At 35.9% G+C, this 27,570-nt stretch overlaps 1 non-coding gene across 1 annotated transcript; it reads left to right on the forward strand.

The window, feature by feature from the left end:
- The first annotated feature begins 5,769 nt into the window (after positions 1–5,769).
- Positions 5,770–5,876, forward strand: LOC144224870 (U6 spliceosomal RNA). Its single transcript, XR_013333165.1, has one exon. It is a non-coding gene; the product is annotated as a U6 spliceosomal RNA (small nuclear RNA).
- The last annotated feature ends 21,694 nt before the right edge of the window (positions 5,877–27,570 follow it).

The raw sequence follows: 27,570 nt of genomic DNA on the forward strand, positions 1-27,570 counted from the left end.
TTATGCTTGTATGAGCTAATACACACTTATATTTCCATGTTCTATTTTCCTGTTTTAAGGCAGAGTGAGCCATACTTACTCATATTCTTCTGTATCATCAGTCAGGTTAGGTTACTATGTTGATTCTAAAATCTCCATGCCTTAAAACTGTAGATGTATATCTCACTCACACCCCATGTCTATTGTGAGTCTCCTCTAGCCCTGGTTCAGATCATTGTCTCTCAAGAATCCAGGCTGAGCGAACAACATCTAGTTGGAACAGTGCTAGACTAGTGTCAGAGGGATAAAAAGCCATGGTAAACTATGTGCTGACTCTTAAAACTTCTGTCTGGAAGTAATACATGACATATATACCCACATTTCATTGGACAAATCAAGTCACATCTTTCCTCAGGTTCGACAGAGTTCGGTATCTATAATTCTCCTGCAGGGAGAAGCATCCAACAGGGGAGTTGAAAATAACTGGTGAATAGTAACCAAGTCTGCCCCAATCAGTAACAAAGACCTCAGTATCATTTTACAGCTGCACTGTTTTCCATTGAATGGATGTGCCATAATTTAACTGGTTTCTAGTTAATAGATATTAGGTTTTTACCCTTATTACAAATGGTTCTGAAAGGCATTATTTCATATGAATGTGAGTACCTCTTTAGGGTAAGTCTGAGGAATGAAATTGCTGGATCAAAAGCATATGTATTTGTAGTATTGATTGAGATCACTAAATTGCCTTCCAGTTTATGCCAGTAGCCTGTGAGAGTGCATGTGTTTCTTTTATGTTCACCAATACAATGTTTCATTAGACCTTTTGGAATTTAACAGGTCTGCCAGGCATGAATGGTATACCAGTACAGTTTTGATTGATTTTTTAAAAATAAATTGGGTATTATTTAATATATTGAAAGGTCATTTGCATTTCTTTCTTTGGAAACTATCTGTTCATGTCCATTGACTATTTTTCACTGAGAGATTGATTTTTCTCTTGTTGATTTCTGAGAATTCTTTATTGAGGAGATTATCATTTAATAATTACTTAAAAATCAACTGACTTGACTTTGCTTGTATATTCTTGTTTCTTAATTATGCATTTGTATGTCTATCTCTTGCTTTGTTTGCTTTGTAATATTCAACTTTTTTTATTTTAGTGTAGTAAAATTTATTTTTCCTATGTATTTCAAATATTGAGTCACTGTATTTGTTTTCTATGTTGTGTAACAAATTACCACAAATTTAGCAGCATGAAACAATATACATTTATTATCTTACAGCTTCTGTGGGTTAAAAATCTGGGAACTACTTGGTATGCATGGGGGTCCTCTGCTCAGGGTCTCACACAAAGCTGCAATCAATGTGTTGGCTGGGCTGTGCTCTTCTGTTCTTATCTGGAGACTCAACATTGGAAAAATTTACTTCCCAGCTCCCTCTCGAGGTTGGCAGAATTAATTTTTCTTCTGTAGGATTCTTGGACTCTTGCAAAAGATAGAATGAGAAAGAGAGAGAGAGGGAAAGAGAGAATATCAAAATTGATGCTGCACTCTTATATTCAGACTGACACATAATTATGTAAGTCCCATCATATTTGCCATATTCTATTGGTTAAAAGCAAGTCTGTCCATCTATACTCAGGCAGAGGGGATTTTCACAAACATATGAATACCAGGAGGCAGGAAGATCACCTTAAGATCTGTCCACCATGGTCATAATATGAAGGGTCTTACCATGAAGTTTTAAAGACATTTGCCATACTTTAATATATCTATGGTTCATTTATTTACATTTAAATCTTTTGATTCGTTTGGAGTTTATCCTGTTGTGCTATGTGAAACATGGATCTAATTTAATCTTTTCCCCAAGGACTGCTTAGCTGTTCCAAAACCATCCATTAAAAAGTTCAACTTTGTCCAAATCATTTAAGATACTAGTTTTATCATATATAAGGTCATTTAAATATCTAGAAGTATTTATGGGTATGGTAGGCAGAGCAATGGTCTTCCAAAGATGTCTGCATACTAATTCCTGAATCTATGAATATGTTACATTATATGGCAAAGTGGAATTCAAATAGCAGATGTGATCTGGTTTACTAATAGCTGACATTTGTATAGGGAAATTATCCTGGGTTATCTGGATGAACTTGGCAGAGTCACAGTCTTTAAAAAACTTTTTTTAATGTTTATTCATTTTTGAGAGACAGAGCAAGGGCACAAACAGGAGAGGGGCAAAGAGAGAGGGAGACCCAGAATCTGAAGCAGGTTCCAGGCTCTGAGCTGTCAGCAAAGAGCCCAACGTGGGGCTCAAAACCACAAACTGCAAGATCATGACCTGAGCTGAAGTTGGACACTTACCCAACCGATCCACTCAAGCACTCCAGAGTCACAGGGTTCTTAGAAGTGAAAGCAAGAGACATAAGAAGAGTCAGAGTCAGAGTGATATGCCTGCAGAAATACTTGACCAGCCACCTACATTTTGAATGTGGCAGGGGCCATAAAGTGAGAAATTCAGGCAGCTTCTAAAAGCTGGTAAAGGCAAGAAAAAGGATTCTTCCCTAGAACCTCTAGAAGGAATACAGCCCTCCTGACACATTGATATTAGCCCATTGAGACTAATTTTGGGTTCAACCTCCATCTTTATTGAGGAGCAATTGACAAATGAAAATTGTACATATTTAAGGTGCACACCATGATGAGTTGATAACAATACATTGTATAATGACTACTAAAATCAAACTAGACATCCATCACCTCTGAGAGTTACCATTTATGTGTGTGTGGTGAGAACATTTAAGATGTATTCTTTTGGAAAACCTCAGGCATATAGTACAGTATTGTTAAATATGGCCACCATGCTGTACATTAGATCCCCAGGACATATTTGTCTTATAGCTTGTATTTCTTTGACCAACATCATCTCTCCATTCCTCCCACCCTGAAGCTTCTGGCAACTCTCATTCTACTCTGCTGTGAGTTCAACTTTTTTTAGATTTCACATATAAATGAGATCATATAGTATTTGCTTTTCTGTGTCTGGCTTATTTCACTTCACATTTTTATCCATGTTGTTTCAAGTGGCAGGATTTCCTTTTCTTTATGGCTGAGTAATATTGCATTATATACAATATATAAATAATATTCCATTATATTTACATATTACGTATATTTATCAGTTAAAACATATAGTGAAATAGAAATCCAAGCTGCAACAGCATAAAGAACACAGCATAACAGATGAAATACTTAGAAATAATTTTTGAAATAAATGTGCAAAATTTATTATGCTGATACCTCGCTAAAGCTTGTGTTCATTTTCATAGATTTTCATTTGACTTTTTTCACACTAGTTGTATAATCCTCTTATCTACAAATAGTTATATTTATTCTGTTCATTTTTTGTATGCAAGTAATTTTTTTCTATTTCTAGCTGAATCAGCTTATACAGGCCATAGAAGTTAAATAGTTAGTGGTGATAGTGGAATGCCTCCAGTGTTTCCTCTATTAAGAATGTTTTTGAGGTAAATAATTTTAAGGACTTAGCCACTAATTTCTACTTAGTTGCATATTTAGCAAGAATGTATATTTGTCAAGTGACTTTGTAGTGACTATGGAGAATACCATGTGATTTTTCTTCAGATATATTAAATAGTCAGTCATTTGTTTTTTTTTTTGTTTTGTCTTTTTTAGTCAGTCATTTGTTTTAAGAAAATCTGTTGAAAGCTAATTTATGTGCCAGGTACTATTGTAGGCATATGGAATACAATGGAGAAGGAAACAGATAAAAAGCTTACAATAATGGCAGGAGAGAGAGAGACAATAAATGAAAATGATGATATGTAAGTACATTGAATCAGTTCTAGAAGATGATCAGAAGTGGGGTAGCAAGTGCAATAGAAGAAAAGCATGGAGCAGGGCAAGAAATCAGAAGTGCCATGGGTGAGAGTAGGAGAGTTGCAACTTTAAACAGGGTGGGCAGCATAAGCTTTGTTGCGCAGGTGACATTGAAGCAAAGTATCTTAGGAGGTGAGGGACTTAACCTCGTAGATATTTGGTGGAAGCTTGTATTTGAAGCTTTGCAGACAAAGAGTACAGAGGTGCAAAGACGTTAGGGCAGAAATGTTACTGGATTGTTTGAGGAGCAGCAATGTTCAGTGTGACTAGAGTCAGGTGCCTGAGGAGAGGAGTGACAGAGACAACAGTTGCTGGGTTATATAGACTTTTTAGGTCAGCATAAGAATTTTTGGCTCTTCCTTGAGTGAAATAGGAAGTCGAGAGGTTTTGGAACAGAGAAGTAACATGATCTGACTAATACGTTAAAGTGATACATTTATTTTAAATACTGTTCATGCATTTTATCATATTGAATGATCTTCAAATAAGCCATATTTGGTACTACTTTGCTTTTCAAAGTATCAATGGAGTCTGTTTGCTAATATTTTCTTTAGTATTTTTACATCGATAGTCAAAAGTGAAATTGGTCCAGAGTTTGTGTTTGTGTTTTGAGTCATATATATACATATACATACATATACATATATACGTATATGTATGTATATATGTATACGTATACATATATACGTATGTGTATGTATATATGTATACGTATACATATATCCTCAAGATCAATATTAGTGTTTTTGTAAACACCAATAAAACACTAATAAGATACTAATAAACACTTCATAAAAATTTGAGAGGTTTCCTTCATTTTTCTATGCTTTCAATGCTTAAAGAAAATTAATATTATCCTTTTTTTAAAAAAAAGGTTTCCTGGAATTCTCCTGGGAAAGCAGAAACATATTCTTTATCTGTATTCCTGCATTAGACCACAGAAGAGAAGAGAAGTCACTTTGTGGNCTTTTATAAAATAATGCAAGGAAAAGCCTTTGTGAGTTTTTCTTATATGAGGAAATAGAAGATGATTTTGCTCTTGATTTTTAATATGATTCTGACATCAAATTAAATAAAAATATTTATTGAGCATCTACTGTATGATTATGAAATTAATGTATACTTGAAGTTATATTGTGTCTTAACTAACGACTGTTGTAAGAACCCATTTAAAGTTTTGATATTATCTAAAATGTTTAATGTTTATTTATATTTGAGAGAGACAGAGAGAGAGAGAGAGAGAGAGAGAGATAGAAGCAGTGCACAAGCAGGGGAGGGGCAGATTGAGACAGAGACAGAATATGAAGCAGGCTCCAAGCTCTGAGCAATCAGCACAGAACCCAATGCGGGGCTTGAGCTGATGAATCATGACATCATGACCTGAGTTGAAGTTGGATGTTCAACTGACAGAGCTACCCAAGTGCCCCAATATTGCATAAAATGTCTTAAAGAACTAGTTCTTGATGTTTTCTCTCTTACATCCTACTAATCACTCTTCAATTTTATCAACTTTGCACACAGAGGGTGGCCTATACTATCTTTTAAATCATCACTATTTTCTAAGTAGAAACTGAAAGAAGAACTAGGAACCCCCAGACGAAAAGAAAGAGGCTCTTAGCTTTAATGAGCAGAGTAAGTTGATACCTTAGTCTGCACTTTCAAGATATCTTCCATAAAATAAAATCATGATCTCAAAGGAATATTTGCATCCTCATGTTCAATGCAGCTTTATCTGCAGTAGCCACAACATTGAAACAACTAAAGTATCCACGTGGCATGTCTATATGTGTGTCTGTGTGTATTGTGTGTATCTATATCTATATCTGTCTATATCATCTATAGCTCTCTGTATGTACCTATATTCCATTTTGTGTGTATATAAAAACAAGAAGTGCTTACTTCAACAGCATGGATACCAAAATTGGAATGATACAGAGAAGGCTAGCATGGCCTCTGTGCAAGGGTGACATAAAAAAAAAGGAAATCTTGCATTTGTGAGAACATGGGTGAACCTGGAGAACATTATGCTAATGAACTAAGCCAGATTCAGAAAGGTAAATACTGTATCATCTCACTTACATGTGGAATCTAAAAAAGCTAAACTCAGAAACAGAGAGTAGAATGGTGGTTGCCAAGGCCTGAGAATGTGGGAAATGGAGCGATGGTAGTCAACGGGTACACACTTTCAGTTATAAGATGAATACATTCTGGGAAGTGAATGTGGAGCATGGTGACAATACTGTATTTGGGTACATAAAAATTGTTAAGAGAGTAGATCTGAAATGTCATCACCAGAAAAAAATAAGTATATGAGATGATGGAGGTGTTAACTAACCTGACTGTGGTCCCTGTTTCACAGTATATACATGTATCAAATCATCTTGTTATAGAACTTAACATATGAAAGTGGAATGAACAGTGGGGGATTATTTCTCTCTCACGACAAGTGAAGTAGTAAAGTGATTCCAGGATTGGCTTAGTAACTGTAGAGTTCCAGACCTCTGGGGAGTCTTCTCTTTGATTTTGTTGACTTACCCTCATTTTTACAAAGGGGCTGCCACTATACCAAGTGTGACATCTTCTCAGCAGTCCTCAAATTCAAGAAGAAAGGGGAAACGTTTATGCATGTCCCCCCCCCCTTTTTATCAAGAAACTGTTTTTCAGATCTATCACTACTGGAAATGAATAGGTCAAATGTCTACTAAAGATTCTCTGGCAAAGGGAAGGTGGATTATAATGATTTCCATGAACCAATCATGATTTATTCCCTGGGTCTCAGAGCATTACTGCCTGAAACCTGAACCAAACTAGGATTCTGTTCAAAAGAGTAAAGTGTTCTGGGTAGACATTCAAGTGTTGACCTCAAGCTAAGAGCCAACACTTAGTGACCTTTTCTAGCGGAGGACAGAGCCATCTGTGAATATATACTGTTTCATTTCTATATTCTCGTATCTGCAAGTCACCAAGTTGAAGCAATGGATCTCTGGTCTCCAACAGGTCTTCGTTAATCTGTATGTTGATGAGTGCCAGCCCATTTTTTCCAGCCAAACTCTTCCTGATTTCCAGATCCATAAATATCTAATTGTCTAATACATAATTAGATTTTCACTTGGATGTCTCATAATTATGAAGAGCTCAACAAATCCATAGCTGAACTTGTGATCCTTAGCCTATCTGTGTCTCCCCTTGGAGTCCCTGCCTGGGAAAATGGCTGCACTATGTGGATTTACAGTCGTTCTTGCCTCTTCATTAAAACTCATGTCTAGTCACTGAATTTTATGATTTTTGACTTCTAAATATCTCTTAGATCCATTCACTTATATCCATCTCTATTAATTTGCTATATGGTATAATAAAATATCACAAACTGAGTGGCTTAAAAATGAGAAATTTATTTTCTCATGGTTCTATAAGTTTGAAGTCCAATATCAAGGTATATCGGAGTTGAAGCCTCTCTCCATGGCTTGCAAACTGCCGCCTTCTTGCTATGTCTTTCTGTGGTCTTTCCTCTGTGTGCACACATCCTTGTCTCTCTGTATGCCTGTATTTTTCTTCTTATAGGAACGCCAGTCAGATTAGAATAGGACCTACACTAACATCCTTGTTTTAATGTAATCACCTCTTTATAAGACCCTATGTCCAAATGCGGTCATGTGCTGAGGTATTGGTGGTTAAGGCTTCAACATCTGAATTTTGGAGAATACATATTAGCCCATAACACCATCCAACTTCTAGCTTCTTAACTTTGGCTATTATCATCTCTTGCCTAGATAACTGCAAGAGCCTCTTTTCTTCCCCTGTTCTTTCCTTGTTCTTCAGGTAGAGTGTTCTTTATGTCTTATCATGACATCCTATGTTTAAAATACCCTCAATAATATTTTGCTACTTTGGGGCACCTGGGTGGCTCAGTCAGTTAAATGTCTGACTTCGGCTCAGGTCATGATCTCACAGTTCGTGGGTTCGAGCTCCGCATCAGGCTCTGCGCTGACAGCTAGCTCAGAGCCTGGAGCCTGCTTCAGATTCTGTGTCTCCCTCTCTCTCTCTCTGACCCTCCCCTGCTCATGCTGTCTCTCTCTCAGAAATAAATAAAGCATCAAAAAAAATTTTTTAAATAATATTTTGCTACTTTAACCTGGTGTACGAGGCCCTTTGTTATCTGTCTCTGGTCAACATTTCATCTTTATTTTTGTACAAGTATTTCTCCACCACACTCTTCATTGAATTTATTTTCTGACCATATGGATTATTCAGGTATTCAAAGTGACTTGCTCGACAGACTCTGGGCTCTCAAATACTCACTTTGTTTGTAACTTATTTCCAGTGTGGAATAATTTGCTGTCTTTTACTTTCTCCATTATCTTGTGTCATCACAATCGTGCAAACACCTTTAATCACTAATCAGCATTTAAGAAATCTCAAGCACAGTACCAAGGAGGAAATACTAAAAGAGACTCTCAACATTAATTTTTTTTTCAATTTCAGTATAATTAACATACAGTGTTATATTAGTTTCAGGTGTACAATATAGTGATTCAACAATTCTGTATATTATTCAGTGCTCATCACAATAAGTGTACTCTTAATCCTGTTCACCTATTTCACCCTTTCCCCCACCCATCTCCCCTCTGGTAACCACTAATTTGCTCTCTAAGGGTCTGGGTTTTTTGTCTCTTTTTTCTTGGTTGGTTTTGTTTCTTAAATTACACATATGAGTGAAATCATGTGTTAATTATATTTCTCTGACTGACTTATTTCACTTAGTATTATATTCTCTAGATCTATCCATGTGGCAAATAGCAAAATTTTATTCTCTTTTATGGATGAGTAATATTCCATTGTATATAGGTACCTCATATTCTTTATCCATTCATCTGTTGATGGATTTGGGTTGCTTTCATATCTTGCTATTATAAATACTGCTACAATAAACAAACGGGTGCATATATCTTTTCAGATTAGTGTTTTTATATTCTTTGGGTAAGTATCCAGTAATGAAAGTGCTGAAAATATGGTAATTCTATTTTTTTTTTTGAGAAAATTTCATACTGTTTTCCATAGTAGTTGCATCATTTTGCATTCCCACCAGCAATGCATGAGGGTTCCTTTCTCTCCACATCATTGCCAATACTTGTTTCTTGTGTTTTTGATTTTAGCCATTCTGACAGGTTTGAAGTGATATCTCATTGTGGTTTTCATTTGCATTAAGAGACTCCCAAAATTTAACATCTTAAAAGTTCCAACAAAAATAAACATCATAGTATTAACATTCAATGGTATTTTCAGGGTTATAAACCAACTAATATGATAAAGTAATTAATATTTTACGTTTAGAAACTAAAATGCTAAGAGATCTATGGAAGTCATTGGATCTCTTCCTTTCCCTTCAGAGATCTGCATACAAATGTCAGTCATTTAATATTTCTTGAAAATATGATTCTGTAATTTCTAGTGATCCAATTTTCATTATATCACCATTCTCTTAACTTGATGCCATGCAGAAATCATTAGGATCAGAGAGGAAGCATGATTTGTTCAAGCAACCCTTTTAACAGCCTTGTAAATAAGCACTGGAACTTTATAGTTGACTGAGAATCTTTACCTGCTCTACTGCTTCCATAGAGATACATTGGCCATAAAAGGAATGAAACTAGTGGTTGTTTGTTTGCCTGGTATAAATTATTACTCACTTTTGGGAGAAAGGAGATTGCTGTTTCTAAGGTTTCTGTGTGTACATTCAACCTAAAAGGCATCATATTTTCTTACTGACTTTAAGATGCTGTGAAAAGAGCTCACACCACTCTTTTGTAACTTTTAATTATGCAGCAGCATCTTACATAAGTCAAAGAATCACTTCACCTTCATCTAAGTTACATGCTTTTTCAATTATTGTACTCAGAATGATCTTTATACAGTCCAAATTTATTGTATTCCTCTTAGAGATGGTATATGTACTTCTGGAAATTTAAGTGAGGAAAATAATCCAAAAGAGGAAAAGGTTTTATGCACAAATAGGTTCATTCCATCATTATTTCCAATTTCAGTGATTGACAAATTAGAAGAATAAAAATATTTAATAGTAGGATAAAAATCTAATACTATTTAATAATGGAACAAGAATTAATTATAATTTGATAAATAAAATGCAAAAATATTTATGAAGAAGTTGATGTACAAAGGGAAGAGTCTTTGTTATCATGTTTAGTTAAAAAAAAAACAACAACAAAATAAAACCGAGAGGGTACCTGGATGGCTCAGTGAGTTAAACATCTGACTCTTCGTTTTGGCTTAGGTCATGATCTCAGGGTTCCTGAGATCAAGCCCCATGTTAGACTCTGCACTGATAGTGCGGGGCAGGCTTGGGATTCTCTCTCTCTCTCTTTCTCTGCCCCTCCCCTGCTTACTCTCTCTCTCCCTCTCAAAACAAACAAACAAACAAGCAAACAAAAAGCAGGAAATAAACTTCCAGATACAATAGATCAATTATGAAAACTCACCCTGTATATACAGAGCAAAGATGGAAAGGGTTAAAACTGGGTATCTCTAGACTATAGAATTATAAAGGATCATTATTTTTTGTGCTTTTCTCTATTTTCTAACTTCTGTATATTTGTTATATTTTGCATTTTATTTATTATATATATATATATTTATTATTTTAGGAGAGAGAGAGAGCATGAGCAGGGATGGGAGGCAGAGGGAGAGAGAGAGAATCCTAAGCAGGCTCCATGCTCAGTGCAGAGCCCCACTTGTGGCTCAATCCCACAATACTGGGATCATAACCTGAACTGGAANTCCAGTTAATATGCAGTGTAATACTAGTTTCAGGTGTACAATTTAGTTTCTGAAAAGTAGATTATGATTGTTTGATCTATATATTTGTTAGAATAGCCCAATTTTTCTATGATGCATATACTTATATATATGTATATATATAAATTATATATATAGTTTAAAATCAGCAAAAAATGCAAATAATTATTTAAAATATATTGGGACTATTTAAAATATATTGGCGTTATGAGTTTCAGATACAAATGGGTAGAAAGTGATTCTGAGATATATAAGGGGAAAAGAGAATCAAGAGATTTTATAAGTAACATTTGTAAGCAAAGTTGGTTGTAAAGCATTTAATAGCGGTTGAATCTGCAAACTTATTTATGTTGTATCATGATATTTCATTGGGCATTGATCCTAGTCTTAGGATCTATATTTTTTAATCACTCATTCTTTTTTATTTTAAATTATGAGTGTATTATATACACATGGGTAAAGTCCAGTAGTACCAACAGATTCAGCCCCCAACCCACTACTCAGATACATGTTAGCCATTTAAACCATTTCCGATTTTGGCTTTTCTGTTAGTTAATGCTATAATTTCAAATAAGTATTTAAACACTAGTTGATTAATTAAATTTAGACATTATTTCTACTTCTCACTGTAGAATATGGCAGATTATCCCATTTATATAATGTCCTCCCCATAATTCCCTCCTCTTTTTCTATTTTGAATAGTTCCCTAATTTAGACAAGTGTATGTATATAACTTCTGATAATACACTTTAATCTCTACCCCTGGTTCATAGTCTTTAGATGGGGTTTCCTTATTCCTTGCTATGCACTGGGAGGAGCACCTCCCTTCCTCTCTACACTTTTTCTGTCTTCCAACTTCCATTAGCTCTATCTGCTAGATAGCATTTACATTCTGTTCTGAAACCATAATCAGTTATTTCACATGTTAACTCTATGTGTGTTTTAAAGATGATGAGTAAGATTGCTTTTTCTTCCTCATGGGCCCAGCTACCCACTTGTTACATTGCTTGAATCAATCAAGCATCAAGGTCAAATGAATACTATTACATTTTTATGTTCCACTAACTGCTCAAAATTATGCCACATTTTGATTTGCCTTATATATGTAACAAATAAGTTTCTTGTGGAGTTTTTTCTATTTTTCCTAATGTCTATGTTTGTCTCCTGTTAACCTCCTTTTGGTAATATTGAAGAACTTTTTTTTTTTAAGTCACAGTGCTGATCTCTTTTGACTTATTTTTTTTTTTATATTGATAATCTATTTCATCTTCTGTGAGATTTTCTTCTGGTGGTCCAGTGTCTTACTCTTATGATTGAAACCCACTGCTTTCTTTTTTTTTAATGAATATAATTTATTGTCAAATTGGCTTACATACAACCCCCAGTGCTCAGCTCAACAAGTGCCCTCCTCATTGCCCATCACCCATTCCCCACCCCGCCCCCCACCTTTAGTTTGTTCTCTGTATTTAAGAGTCTCTTGTGGTTTGCCTCCCTTCTTTTCTATTTGTAACTATTTTTGTTCCCCTTCCCCATGGTCTTCTGTTCAGCTTCTCAAGATCCACATATGAGTGAAAACATATGGTATCTGTCCTTCTCTGACTGACTTATTTTACTTAGCATAATACCTTCCAGTTCCATCCACGTTGCTGCAAGTGGCATGATTTCATTCTTTCTCATTGCCAAGGAGTATTCTATTGAATAAAGAAACCACATCTTCTTTACCCATTCATCAGTTGATGGACAGTCTGCTGTAATAACCAAAGCACCAAAAAAGTTTCTACAAATGTTAATCAGGCTTACTAAAAAGGAAACTGGAATCTAATGTCAAGAAACTTTTCCAGAGTAAAGAAACAATGAGAAAACCAGGATCTATGAAAAGAAAAAAATATAATATATACATGTGAGTACCTAAAGTTCTAGAAAGTGAAAACCAAAAAAGATGTGTTTTCACATAAGAAGAAATTGTCAAAAATCCAAGCCCAAATAATTATTAAAGAAAAAAGTCTAAATATACTTCCATGACATTCTATACCCCCACATATAGAGAATATCTTCAAATATGCTTTCAAAGTGACAATAATGAAAGCAAAGTTCAAGAAGAATACATGATGATATGTCATTGTCCTAATTAAATGCTAGGAAATAAATTTAGAGCAATGCCTTCGGAGTTTAAGGAAACAAATTTTGAACCTATGATCTGTTTTCAAATGTAGGGTAAAACAAATATGTTTTCATATACTCATAAATGACCTAAGTGAAGTGAAAGCATAGAAGAAGCATGCTGAATAGAGGCAGAAACTATGGAAGTTTTAAAAAGATTTGTAGTAAGAACAACAGGATATATATGATTAAAAAGGTAGTTGAGTAAAGGTCTAATTCATTAATTCATTTTTGTTATCAAGTTTAAGAAATGTTTAATTATTTCTGTTTTCTTTGGTTTTATCATGTGCAGATTGTTGAATTTAAGAAATGTTTTTTTGTACCTGTTGAGATAGTCACATGAATTTTGCATAGTATTCTTGTTTAATTTCTTCTTTTCCATTTAGTTTTCTTTAATATTTTGAATGAAGCTTTAAATATTTTTCATAAAGGTATTGCATACATTTCATATATCTGTTCCTAACTACTTTGTGTTTTTTATGCTATTTTAATGTAGTATCTTTACTGCATTTTATAACTCCTTGTTACTAGTGTTTAGAAGTAAAATTGATTTTTGTATATTGATTTTGTTTTCACCCACCTTGCTAAAATGTTTTATTAATCCCATTAACAAATACATTGTGCTTAGCACTGCACATTATTTATTTAATTTGTCTTTTCTGTGTGACTTTTTTGAATCACAGTTTGCTATTCACAGTTGGTTAGAGTGCTTGGTACTATTGTCATTCTATGACTTTGACACCTCTGAGGAAATCCTTACAAATACACTTTTTAACTTGGAAGGCCTGAACCCCAACTGCTACAATGGATACATCATTTGATTTGTTTTGCCCTTCATTCTTTTTGTTCTATTGGTAATTGCATGGAAACATGTACCTGCTTACAGTTCTGCTTCTTTGTTCAGTTTCACATTAACTGAGTTTCTACTGTGGGTGGGTGCTGGTGCAGACAGTGGGCTAGGTGCCAGGAATACAAGAATGGTCAAGTCATCCCAGCCCTTCAGTAACTTAGAGTCTGGTAGACTTTTGGCAGATTTGTTCCTGATTAATTTTTCTGTGTTGCAAAGGGAAACTTAATTTCTTCAGAGAGCTACATTTCTGATGGGCTATTACTAGAAGCAAAACATTCCATATGGCTGTTTCATGTTTTTTAATCTTTGGGTTTAAGCCAAATAAACATGTGTTATTTGCCTATTCCTGGTTCTGTAGCACTTTTGTCGCTCATTCTTTATTTCATGTGGCATCTTGGGATAGTCAAAAAGTTAGATCAGTATTTTGCCAGAAAAGAAGCTAGACCTTCCAGCTTTTGGTTTGGTCTCAGATATCTATCTGGTCGTGGGGTTAAAATTAGGGGAGGTATAAGGTAAAGAGAAAACTTGCATGACCCAATCCATTTTGAGGTTGCCTTTGGTAATTTTTTTTTTTTTTACAAATAGTTTATTGTCAAGTTGGTTTCCATATAACACCCAGTGCTCATCCCCACAAGTGCCCTCCTCCATATCCATTTCCCCACTCTCTCCCCACACCCATCAGTCCTCAGTTTGTTCTCAGCATTCAAGAGTCTCTCATGGTTTGCCTCTCTCCCTCTCCCCCACTATTTCCCCCCTTCTTCTTCTCCATGGTGGTCCGTTAAGTTCCTCCTAATCCTCCTATACATGCAAACATATGGTATTTGTCCTTCTCTGCCTGACTTATTTCGCTCAGCATAACACCCTCAGGGTCCATCCATGTTGCTACACGTGGCCAGATTTCATTGTTTCTCATTGCCATGTAGTATTCCATGGTATAGATAAACCACATCTTCTTGATCCATTTGTCCGTTGATGGACACTTAGGCTCTTTCCATGATTTGGCTATTGTTGAGAGTGCTGCTATGAACATTGGGGTACATGTGCTCCTATGCATCAGCATTTCTGTATCCCTTGGGTAAATTCCTAGCAGTGCTATTGCTGGGTCATAGGGGAGTTCTATTGTTAATTTTTTGAGGAACCTCCACACTGTCTTACAGAGAGGCTGGAGCCTTTGGTAATTTTTTATCTTTTGTTTCTAAGAATGCCTTGGACACTTCATTTTGAGTTTTGAAAGTCATAGTAATGTTTGAATTAAGTTGATACTGTTGTCACCTCAACTCTTTACCAGTGATGTGGAGAGCATACTTCTGCTTATACTGTGTGCCTTGGAAAGGCTGCTGTGCTTAGATGTGGAGTGATTTTTCCATTTAGGATGTCTCTCATGACATTTGCCATTGTAATCACAATGAGAAGATGGCCAAAGAGTCTGTTACTTTTTCTGAGCCCATAGAAGTGCTTTTGATTTCTTGAGTAGTGTCCCTGTTTGACCTCACCTTAAAGCAGTTTCATAAGGTAAAAGAAAAAGACTTTAGGAAAATGATTAAATAAATGATTAGTAGTTTCATATGATAGAAAATCATGTCACACCTAAAAACATTTTCAAAGAATTATTAATGTCAGGAAAAAATGTTCATGATAAAATACTATGTGAAATTAGCAAGATAAACTATTGCAGTGTAATCCATATTATTAATATTCATTTAGAAATGAGAGTCTTGGTATTTTTCTGTCTCCCACTCCAACCCAAGTTCTCTAATGTGCATCTATTATTTTGACAATTGGAGAGAAATTTTCTTAAAAAATAATAAAATGTATTAAAAGAAATTACATATACACCAATACACCCAGTGGGATTAAGTATGAGACATTATAGTGATATTTGTTTCAGAAATTTAAAAAATCCTTGAAATCAAATTTTAAATAATTATCTCTTGGTTCCTGCCATTTGAAGTTTATGTTAGAGTTTACTGTTAACCACACTAAGATTCTAGAGTTGTTGGAAGTGGGCTGATGAGCAGTGAGAAAACAGTGTGAGGCAATGTGAGAACATCGGTATGGAAAATCAGTGTTTTGGAAGATAACATTGATAGTGGCTTGTGTAAGTAGGTGGGTAAGTAGAAAGAAGAGTCTGAATCTAAGGGACCAGACTTTACTGGAGTGTTGTGGCTTTGGAAATAAGTATAGCTGAGAGAGAAGGCAGAAAGAAGGCAATTCTATAGTACAGACAGCCAAGGCAGTAGGGACTTCTTTTGTAAGAAGATATGGACAAGACATCAAACTAGTAACTGGAGTAGAACCCAGTTATAAAGAGGTTAAGAGCCATGTTGCTGGTAGGGCATAGTATAGGCCAACTGGAGGCCTGATCCTGAGCTTCTACATCACTCCTCCCTGACCTGTCTGCCTCTGCCAGCTCCCCCCTACACACCTGTTATGAAATTCATCCTGGAATCTGAGTGCACAGTGTGCTAATACCATGGGCAGAATCCCATTTTAACTGTTTGTTTTTGTTATAATCTCCAACTTTCTAGTAGGAGCCATTTTCTTCTCCTGGCAAATTTCCCATAGTTCATTATTCTTTAATGTAGACCATTTTGAAATGTTGATAGGTTTCTAAAAGTTTGCAGAGTTGTTATGTTGGGTTTTGGAGACGGGACTGGGATGCTGTATGGTGCTCATCAATTAGTATGCCCACTCTGATGTACTTTTCCCTTTCGAACTTTTAAAAGAAAAGGAAAATTATCTAATGATCCAGCAATTGCACTACTAGGTATTTACCCAAAGAATACAAAGCTACAATTCAAAGGGATACATGCAGATACACCCTGATGTTTATCTATAGTGTTATCTATAATAGCCAAACTATGGAAACAGCCTAAATGTCCATCAACTGATGAATGGATGAGAAAGATGTGTGCCATATAGAATACTACTCAGCTATAGAAAGAATGAAATCATGTCATCTGCAATGATGATGTTGATGAGCTAGAGAGTAGTATGCTATGTGAAATAAGTTAATCAGAAAAAGACAATTGCCATATGATTTCACTTGTATGTGGAATTTAAGAAACAAACAAACAAACAAAAAAAAACAAGCAAAGGGGAAAAAAGGGAGAAGTAAACCAAGAAACAGACTCTTAACTGTAGGATTCAAGTTGATGGTTACCAGAGGGCAGGTGAGTAGAGTGATGGGTTAAATAGTTGATGAGGATTAAAGAGTGTGCTTATTGTGATGAGTACCAGGTGTTGTGTGGATGTGCTGAGTCACTATATTGTACACATGACAATAATATCACACTGCATGTTAACTAACAGGAATTTAAATAAAAACTTAAAAAAAGAGAGAGAGAAAGGAAAATAGGACAGCCCCTGAACCTGGTTTATTTGTAATATGAGGGGAAAAAGGGATCTCAGTCTAAAACAATATTCTATTCTGAACCATATAGAAATAGATTTTATGTAAATAAAATATTCAAATAATATGGAAGTTTAATATTCAGTCAAATTAGGTACATCAGTTTTCTGCCCCAGTTTGTATTTCTTTTCCCCATATAGGCCTGCTAGTTTTGAAAATATATCTATTAGGACTTATTCAGTTCCTTTAGCATCTTAAAGAACTTTTTAAGGTTACCTACTAAGAAATGCAGCAAGAGAAAATATCTCTTGTACAACACTCTGGAAACTCAAATTTTAGTCTTACATCTATCTTAGAAACTTTATTTTTTATTCTCTTATATAATCATTTTTAGCTCGTTCGTTTGCTACTTTAAAGAATTGTAAAAATTTAAGTGAAATTGTATTTGAGAAACATACTGAGCTTCATGGGATAAAGATACATTATTAAAGTTATTAATATATGCTTTACATTTACTAAGCATTTATTGGCTACCATATCATAATTATTGTGCTTTCTGCCCCATGGGTCAGCATTTTGGGGGACACAGCAAGTGGGGATAATGTCCATATATATTTTTTATAATGTTTTATTTATTTTTGAGAGAGAGAAATAGAGACAGCATGAGCAGGGNGCCCACAAACTGCGAGATCATGACCCAAGCGAAAGTCGGACGCCCAACCGACTAAGCCACCCAGGCGCCCCACAATGTCCATATTTCTTAAGCTGGCTTTAAGACTCTCCACAAACAGAAGTGGTCTAGTTGCTAGGGTTTTCCTCCATCCTGTCTGAATGGCTTTAGTCTCTGTTCATGACATCTCTGTCCTTTCTCCCTTCCACCTTTCTACATCTTGTACTAGTTTGTCCATGACACATTTTCTGATTGCTCAAGTCTAATCAATCTTTTTGAACTTACACAGCACATATATTGACTTTGTTTTTACCATGTTTTCTCTTATATTGCTATTTGCCTTATGTGTATGTCTTTTCTCTCCCTCATCTTGACAGTAGATTTCTTTTTTTCTTCTGGAGAGAAGTCACTATCTCTTATAGGATATTTTATCCTTTAAAAAACAATAGGATATTGTGGGTTGTTTTTTTTTTTTTTACCCAAATCAGTGTTTGGATACATATTTGTCATTGACTGTTGTAATTCCCAACTACCATTGTCTAAACTAAAAAAACAGGTGATTAAAGTCACATCGGGGCGCCTGGGTGGCTCAGTTGGTTAAGCTTCTGACTTCGGCTCAGGTCATTATCTCACAGTTCATGGGTTCGGGCTGTGTGTCGGGCTCTGTGCTGACAGCTATCTCAGAACCTGGAGCCTGCTTTGGATTCTGTGTCTCCCTCTCTCTCTGGCCCTCCCTTGCTCATGCTGCCTCTCTCTCTCTCAGAAATAAATAAAAATACATTAAAATAAAAAAGGAAAGTCACATAATGAGTTGGTAACATGGATAGGAATGAAACCCAGAATGTGGGATTTTTAGTCATCCTTACCCTGGCATTTATTTTAATAGATTTTAGAGTTATATTAAAATGGAGACGATAGCACAGAGAGTTCCTATATACTTTTACACACAGTGTCCCTTATAGTTAACATTTTATATTAGTATGGCACTTTGACATTATTAATAAAGCAATATGGATGCATTACTATTAACTGAAGCTCATATTTTGCTCATATTTCCTTAGTTTGTATCGAATTTTTAGGCTCCCATTCAGGATATCACATTACATTTAGTTGTCATATCTCCTTAGAGTCCTCTTGACTGTGACTGTTTCTCCATTTTCCTGTCTTTGATGAACCTCGACAGTTTTGAGGAATCTGGTAGGTACTTTGTAGACTGTCTCTCAATTTGGATTTGTCTGATGTTTTCATGATTAGATAGAAGTTATGCTCTTTTGGAGGGAGAAAAATAACAGGGAAAGTGTCATTTTTAAAATATGTTATTAAAGGTATATACTATGGACATTATTTTATCACCCTTGATGTGAACCTTGATCACCTGGATAAAGTAGGTTTCTTCACTGTGAAATTCTTTCCCCACCCTGCCCCTTTTGTCTGGAAATAGGTGAATGTGCTCAGTCTACACTTGAAGAGTACAGAGTTACATTTGACTTCATTTAGGGCAGAGTATCTATCTAAATTATTTGAGCTATGTTTCTTATCTTCCATTTAATTTTTTCAATCATTTTATTTATATCTTTATGAATTCATTGATATTTACTTACACTTCGGGTTATATCCCAACACAACTTTATTTATTGCTTAAATTGTTCTAGCTTTGGCAAAAAGGAGCTCTTACACTTGGTTACGAATGCCTTTTTGGTATATGCCCATCAATATGGGGTTTCTTAGGTTTATTTTCATCCTTTTTGGCACTACATGATGATCGAGGTTGATCTATATATCTTGCCTCAGTCCTTAGAATCAGCCACTTCTCCAAGGGGCGCAAGGATTTTGGGTTCTTTTTATTGGACAATGATATTAGACACCATGATATGAGTACTAGGTAAGTTTGTTTCATTTACACTTTCTCTGTTGGGATAGTAAAGAAACATGTAATTATATTAACCTGTGTGCACACACAAACATCTCTGTATAAGCATCTTTATCTATATTAAGCTAAACATGACTTTTTACTGATGACTCCAACTCTAACCATTACGATATGAATCATTCTAACCTTCTCCTCTTGCTTATCTCTAAACATCCACTCTAGCAGTGAGAAACCCAGCTCCTATGATCTACCACCCATTTTTTTAATTGTTCAGTTCCAGTATACATGTATATTGTTTCAGAATTGTTAACTTACAAACATTTGAGAAATAACTTTGTGAACTAGAATACAGTGTTTTCTGGACTTCCTTTTGTCTTTAATCTTACAGACTCTGCTTGTTTCCAAAGTTACTTAGGTCAGCATCATTTCCCCCAACTACATTCAGTGAATTTGTTTCATATGTTTGTAAAACATTGAAATTCTTTTGTCACAGACTATGTTACTTCTTTGGATCTCCTGATCTCCAAAATGATTTATTTTAAAAACATGCGTGTGTTAAGTTTTGCCCTTTGTGTTTTATGTTATATGGGTTTGAAAAATGCATGTTGTCATAAATCAACCATTATAGTATCATCCAGAATAATTTAATCACCCTAAGAATTCTATGTGCTTCACTTATTCACCCTTCCCTATCTCCTTCTCAATCCCTGGCAACCACTGATTTTTTTTTTTTAACATCCCTGTAGTTTTGCCATTTCCGGAATATCATAAAATTGGAATCATACAGTTTGTAGCCTCTTCAGGCTGGCATCTTTAATTTAGTGATATGCACTTAAGGTATTTCTAGCATTTATGGCTCTAGCAGCTTTTGCTCCAGGAAAGCCATTCTTGACTGTGATTCTCTGTACTTTGTCTGTCCTTACAGGGGGGGTGGTTTGTCCCATGACCTCAGTCCTCTGATTGGTCTAAGAATAATTGTCAATTTTTAGTTTGATCAGCTTTTTTCTTGCTGTACACATGGTAATCATGACTTAGAAGCTTTTTACATATAGAGCTGAAACCAAAAGTCTCTGGCATTTTTCTTAGCCCGAAAAGCCTTGAAATCTCTTACAAGGCAATCCCAATAAGGCACCTTTGCCTGCTCTCAGCCATTCTGTCATTCCCCTTATCCTGCTCTACCTTAATGATTTCCCACCCAGATTCTCACCCTTGTGGTACTGAGCCCACCTCAGTAACTGGTAAGAAAGTGTGGAGGATTGGGAAGAGGATTGGGAAGAAAGTGAGTAGTATGCTACATGAAGTGTTATTACACTCTCCATTCTTTCTAATGCATATTTTCTATCATTTTAATGTTTTGCAGAGTACACAGAGGATCTAAATTTCTGTTTATCATAATCCCAATGTAACAAAATGTGGTGTTAAAAAAAATTAATCTTCCACAAGGGATGCATAAAAATGAAACTGGGAAAACTAAACACTGAGAAGAGGGGAAAGAAAGCCAGGCCAATAAAAATTGTCTATGCATGGTGCTTCAGTCCTCCCTTTAACATAAATAATGGTAACAGGGAATATATCCATCTTTTTTTTAAGAAATAAGGTTTCTTTAAAAAAGGTTAGTAAGACAGAAAGAAGGTAGAAGTCATTCCAGTTGAACCACTGACTAACAGGTAAAGCAGTAGCCTCTCTGTAGTAATTTTTTCAAGGATAGTAATTAAAGTCATTGTTAACGATTTTTTCTTATGGAAGGACCATTTTCATGAAGTTTTCTTTTAGCTTACTGTTATAGTCAATATGTTTAATGTTTGAAGTCAGTGTTATACCTCTTAAATGAAGACTTACATCCTAATTTATAAAAAGTCATTCTTACTGAATCTATAGATTCTTTTGTCCCTTGCAAAATCTTCCCGTCAATCTGATTTTTCATCTGTGATTTTTTAATACTTCTCAAATTTCATTAAATTATTCATAGGAAATATTCATCTCATCCAACCACAACCATTCACTTTATATTTGCATCTTATCTGTGCCAGTGAATGGCCTGGGTATTCCTATGGGAGAAAAATCACCTCCTTATAAGATGACCTGTTCCATATTGAACAAAACTGGCTGTTGTGAGGTTTCTTCATATAATGACTAACAGCTGTTCCCTCCTGGTTCCTATTCACATAGAGTGAGAATCTGTTCACAGCCAGATGGTCAGAGGTGGGGAGGAGTCCATGGGAGCAGGATCAATAGCAAGAAGATGACTTATCAGCAGAGGCAAACTTGTGAGAGATTGGCAGAATGCAAGATTCTTTGTGATTTGGAGAAAGAAGAGCTAACCTTGTCATCTCTATAGGATAAATCTCTATATGAACAACCTCACTCCACTCCTCTTTTCCTAACACTTTTGCCAACTCTTATGCCACTTTTCCAACTCTTTCCACTCTTATGCCAACACCACCCACTCCACTGTCTGTTGCAAATCTGCCACATTGAGATTATTTCACATGCATGTAAAGAACCACAGCAATGATATAGTGCATTGTTACAGCACCTTTTAATTCACAGATTGAGTATTATGAGATTGATTTCTCTAAAGCCTCTAAGGCCTTGAGATAAATGAGCTCATAGGCACTCTCTGTATTTCATTAATTTTATATTCACAATCAAAAAAGAAACAATCATGTAGCTTCTGACACCTTTATGAGGAGTGCATTAAGATCAGATTCAGTCTAGACAGAATAGAATTTTTGGTTAAATTGAAAGTTGTTTATTAATACCTAAATTCCTTAGTGCTAATGTGTGTGTCCTCAGCATGTATCAAGTCAAACAGAACTTTGCTGTCCTGTCCCACCTCCCTTACATTTTGTATTTTGAAAATGTCCTATTTATTCTATCCCTGAACGTGTCTTCCAATCTATTCCCTTCTCTCAATCACCTGTAATAGTCAAGCTTAGTTGAAACCCTTAGCACTGCTCTTCTGGAGTTTTGTTGAAGGTCAGAGGCAAGAAAATCTACTTGATTTTATCATATGTTGAAAGGCAGATACTTAGCTTTATGGAATTGACATTAATAAGCTGTGAAAATGTTCACTCTAAAGAAAAAATGGAATTCTCTCTAAATTGAAACTGAACTTGTTTAGGCTGTCATTGAGGTGGCAGAAATTACCCTATTCTTTATTTCTTTGCTGTGAATATAAAAGTAATGATATTTGTTTAATAAATATGAGCTCATTTCTCTAAAGAACATTGTGGGTTACAGACGTCTCTTCCCATACCTGCTGCCGTCTTAGTTTCTGGCTCAACTCTCCTTGTCTACTGTCTTCTCTGTTACTCCCTTTTCTGCTCTCTGCCACTGTGACCTCCACCAGCATGCAGTTTTAATGACCTTCTAGCTTTCTTTTCAACTTTTCTGCTATCCTTCTTTCATTATTTTCCTTCCTTTGTTTTTTATTTCCTTGTAGTCAAGGTCTACTTCTCTGTTCTTTACAAGCCAACTACAGCCTCCTGATCTCGTAGATGGAATATGGGCCAACCTCTCATGGTTTCAACCACTACCTTTTTCTGTAAACATGGAATGTAAGAAAAAGAGGGGAGGGATGCCACACTATTGTTGACCCCACTGTACCATATTGGTATGAAATAATTAATAATTAATAATAATAATAATAGCTGGTGGTTATATATTTGTATAAAGAATAGAAAGAAAATTTCTGATAGGAGTGTAAACATGTATTACTAAGGTGTCACTGTCTTTTTTAATAACCTTTTTTGGTCTATATTATTGATGGTTTTAAATGTTATAGATCCATGCAGATCCCAAATTATGTGGTGTTTATGTTTCAAAAGTTTGTTTATAAATTACTTACTTGAGATCTTATATAATTAAAACATTGTTATCAGTACTTAGCCCACAAAGCACCATTCAACCCATTATAATGAGCCTAAGCCATCATTTGAATAATTTCATTGCTTATAACTCGTATTTATAAAATTGTCTCAGAAATAAATTCTGAATTTCATCTTAGGATGCCAGGAACAGTTGCCTGCTGACTGACTTAGAATGGGCTGTAAGATGGGCTCTAAAAATCAGGGTCATATTAACTCTAATTATGTACAAGTGAAGTTACCTTTAATGTTTGCATAAAATGAAATAAGTTGATAATTCCATTTATTCTCCAGAAGCTACATTGGTTCTTATACTTATGAGTGTGGGTAAGTATAAATGCTCTGAATTTAGACCTCTAGCCCCCAGCCATCTTTTTCAATATGAATTGATCTCTCACCCAGTATTAAAAGCCATATGTTGCCTGTTCAAAAATTTACATAATAGAGAGGTTAGAGAGTAGTAATTTGTAAAAAGCTATAGAATCAGAAAAAAAAATAGGAAATATATATAACCCTTTCTATCCCTAAAAGGTAGATGATATGGAAATCTTTCTAAAATAATTATTCCCAACAAAGTAGTGGGGGTGAGTTTTATGCTTACCTTGTCAGAATTGCCAGAAGATCTGCTCAGCCTGTCCACCTGCCTTTGTTCTTATAGCTTCTCCTTCCAACTCCCAACACGTACACAGTTGAGGTTCTCTGTTGTGGTGTCACTGATACTGATGAGAATGTGCCACGTTGCTCAGGAGTACTGGGTGGGTAGATGACAGAGATCTATTGGAAAACCTTGGGCTGTTCCTGAATCTGCTGTAAATCTCTATGTAACTTGCCAATTTTTTAAAATCTGAAGAAAGATTTGAAAACAAGGAACAAGTCTCAAAAAAAAAAATCACCATCTCTTAGTTTATACCTGCCACCAGTTGGCTTTGAATGACTAAAGTTACTATATTATCTATGTTAGGAGAAATAAAAGAATAAGAAAGGATGTATGTGCTTGAGGCTGATGGCTCAATAAGCAGACAGAAGGAAGATAAAAAAGACAACATTTGTTGCATACCTATGCCAGACCAGGAGCTTCCAAATGCACTTTTCACAGTATTATGTGTTGACAGTTACCGCATACCATTTTCGACAGAGGAGTACATTGAGGCTCAGTTTAAATAATCTGCTCATGTCATATCTAATAGGACATAAGACCCAACTTTATGAGTAGTTGCTTGAGTCCTATTCTTAGATGGGCTCATGCTTTGTTTAATGTTCTGTTGTCACCATCTTGAGGTTCTTAAGTACTTTTGAACAAAAGGCTCCACATTTTCATTTCCCTCTGGGCCTCCTAAACTGCATAGCTAGTCCTTCTGGTAAGGTATGCCAAGGTCTTCCATAGAGTTCCCTAAAATGTACACAGAAAATTCCGAAGCCTTGAAAGGCAGATTACGAGAAGAGGAGGCATCTTCAAGGCTTGCGTGAGAACTTTGTGTTCTGGAATCAGGATGTTATGCTTGGGGGATATGCCTCCCTTGGAAGAAGAATCATTGCTTCATATGGTAGTCTAAGTGGTTTCTCGGTGCTGTTGTGGCTCGATTCTTTAATTTTTCAATTTTTCTATTGCTGTGTAACAAATTACTATAACCTTAGTGGCTTAAGTCAATACATATTTATTATGGCACAGTTTCTGTGGGTCAGTGGTCGGGCATGGCTTAGCTGGATCTGCTGCTCAGATGGTTACCAGCATGCAATAAAGGCTGCATTCTTTTCTGAGGCTCTTGTGCCTGTTGGCAGAATTCACACCTTGGGATTTTAGGGTTGAGATCCTAGAGACTGGAATAGACTAGACTAGGCCTCCTAGAGGCCACCTGCAGTTCCCTGACATGTGGCTCTCTCTATAGGAAGTTCACACCTGTTCACACATGACTACTTCTTCAAGGCTAGTGGGAGAGTCAGTCTTTCTTTCTTTCTGGTGTGCTATAATGTAATTGCAAGAGTGACATTCTTTTGCCTTTGCCATACTCTGAAGCAAGTCACATGGAGAGGAGTTTACACAAAGGAATCAGGAGTATTGGGGGTCACCCTAGGGTGATGAACACTCTGCCGGGACAAGCCTCTCTTTTCATATGGATTACTAAAGTTTCCAGAGTTTGGACATACATTCATGAGACATAAAGGAAGCAACGTGGCTACTCACTCCTCATCTGCACTTATATCTTGTATTTTTTTTTTGCATTACCTTTTGCTACTTTACAAGTCAGATCAAAAATACATTTGAACTGAGTTTGTCATTATTTATGAGCATCCCTGAATCCAGGCCAGAAGCTGTGTCTGCACTACATCTCTAATGACTGGCAGATCTGAAATTTAATCTCGGGTTTGTGTAGCTCTGGATTTCATATTCTTCCCTGGGATACATCCAGGTCTTGTGGGGTCTGAAATGTATACATTTTAGGGGGGCTTACATTGAGTAAAAGAATGAAAAATAGTAATTTACAATTTTAGATACAAAATGAATGTTTAGAATAAGAAATCACAACAAATTACTCAGACCTTGGAAATTCAGTCTCTTTTTTCCTGAGATCTCTAAGTACTTTACCAGAAATGCTTATATAGAGATCCTTCCTAATTGCCACCTGGTTTCTTCCCATTTACCTAGAATATTCTATAGCTTTTGGCAACTTCCAAAGCTCCAGGGAGGCAGTGCAAGTGGTGAGCCTTGGAGCTTCATCAGCTTTCCAGGAAATGTGCCTCTGCTTCTCACTATATCCGTACTACTCAACAGTCAACAGTGTCACGACTTCCGGGAGCTCATTAAAATACAAACTCTCAGGCCCCATCTACACTTAGTAAAGAAGACCCTGCATCTTAGCAAGATGCTGCATAATTTATGTGCACATTAGTGTTTGAGAAGCACCAAAATATACCACATACCAAGCAGCATTTCTTCCTCTGTGGGCTGCACCCTCGTTTTTTCTTGGCCAGAGCAAGTGGGTAACAGACCTTAGCCCACAGCTGGTAGCAATCTTGACAAGAAATAGTAGGAGCATGTCAAACTGCTTTAAATTAATACAAGTCTCTAGGGTCAGACAAATTATATCCTTGGGATATAGAAAAAATTTATAGCTATGATTAGAGAAACACCACCAGTAATCTCTGAAGAATCACAGGGAAGCAAAGAGGTGCCATTTTTTTCAAAGAAAGAAAAAGATGAATTCTGAAAATTACTGCGTGGTGAGTCTGACAGCAAATTCCTATAAAATTCTGGAAAGAATTATTAAACAGGTAACTTGTCAGTTAGAAATGGTGATCACCAGGAATCATGTCAAATTAGCTTCATTATTTTTTTTGAATAATGTGTTTTGAAGTGGGAGGCCCTGGGAAAGCTATAGGTATGATAGTTAGAATTTTAGATTGGTATTTATAAATCTCCTCAGGATATCCTTATATCCTTATAGACCAGAGGCAGAAATGTGGTACAGATAATAGTACAGCCAAATGAATTCATGACTCATTTAATGATTATCTTCTCTAACTTGAATCACAAATCATTTGAGGAAAGGAGTTGATATTGTGTCCCTGTATTGATCAAAGTTCAGTTATAGAGGTGGAATTCTTAGGTATGATATGAAATAAGGCATTGATTATTGGGATTTGACTTTATGCAATTGTGAGAACTGGCTAAAGCGTTTGTATAAGCTGCTGCTTTTGCTTGGCCTGAAGTCAGCACTGCATGAAGTTAGGAGGAAAAGATTGATGTGAAGTTGGTGAGGGTAAGGGCAAACAGGAATGTGTGAGGAGGATGGTCTGGATCCTGCCTCAGCACCCCCTCCCCATTTCCAATTCTGATGATGTAGGTATCCGGCAGGAGAAGCTGAGGGCCAAACATGCTCCTGGCCTGGGAGTGGGAGAAACTTGCAAGGGGCTGTGGCCCTGGCAGCTGCTGCATGCCAATGAGGTCAGCCAGCAGATTCACAATCAATTTACAGGAGCTGCAGTAGTGCCTGGCCAAATACCATCCTCCAAACTTAAAGTTGATTGCTGTCTTACTTTTGCCTTCCCATTTTACCTAAATTTTCTTGTGGCCAATCTTAGCTCAGAACCATGAGGGAAAGGAATTCTGGGA

This window comes from Crocuta crocuta, unplaced genomic scaffold, assembly GCF_008692635.1.
Source record: "Crocuta crocuta isolate KB4526 unplaced genomic scaffold, BGI_CrCroc_1.0 scaffold112, whole genome shotgun sequence".
NCBI lineage: Eukaryota > Metazoa > Chordata > Mammalia > Carnivora > Hyaenidae > Crocuta > Crocuta crocuta.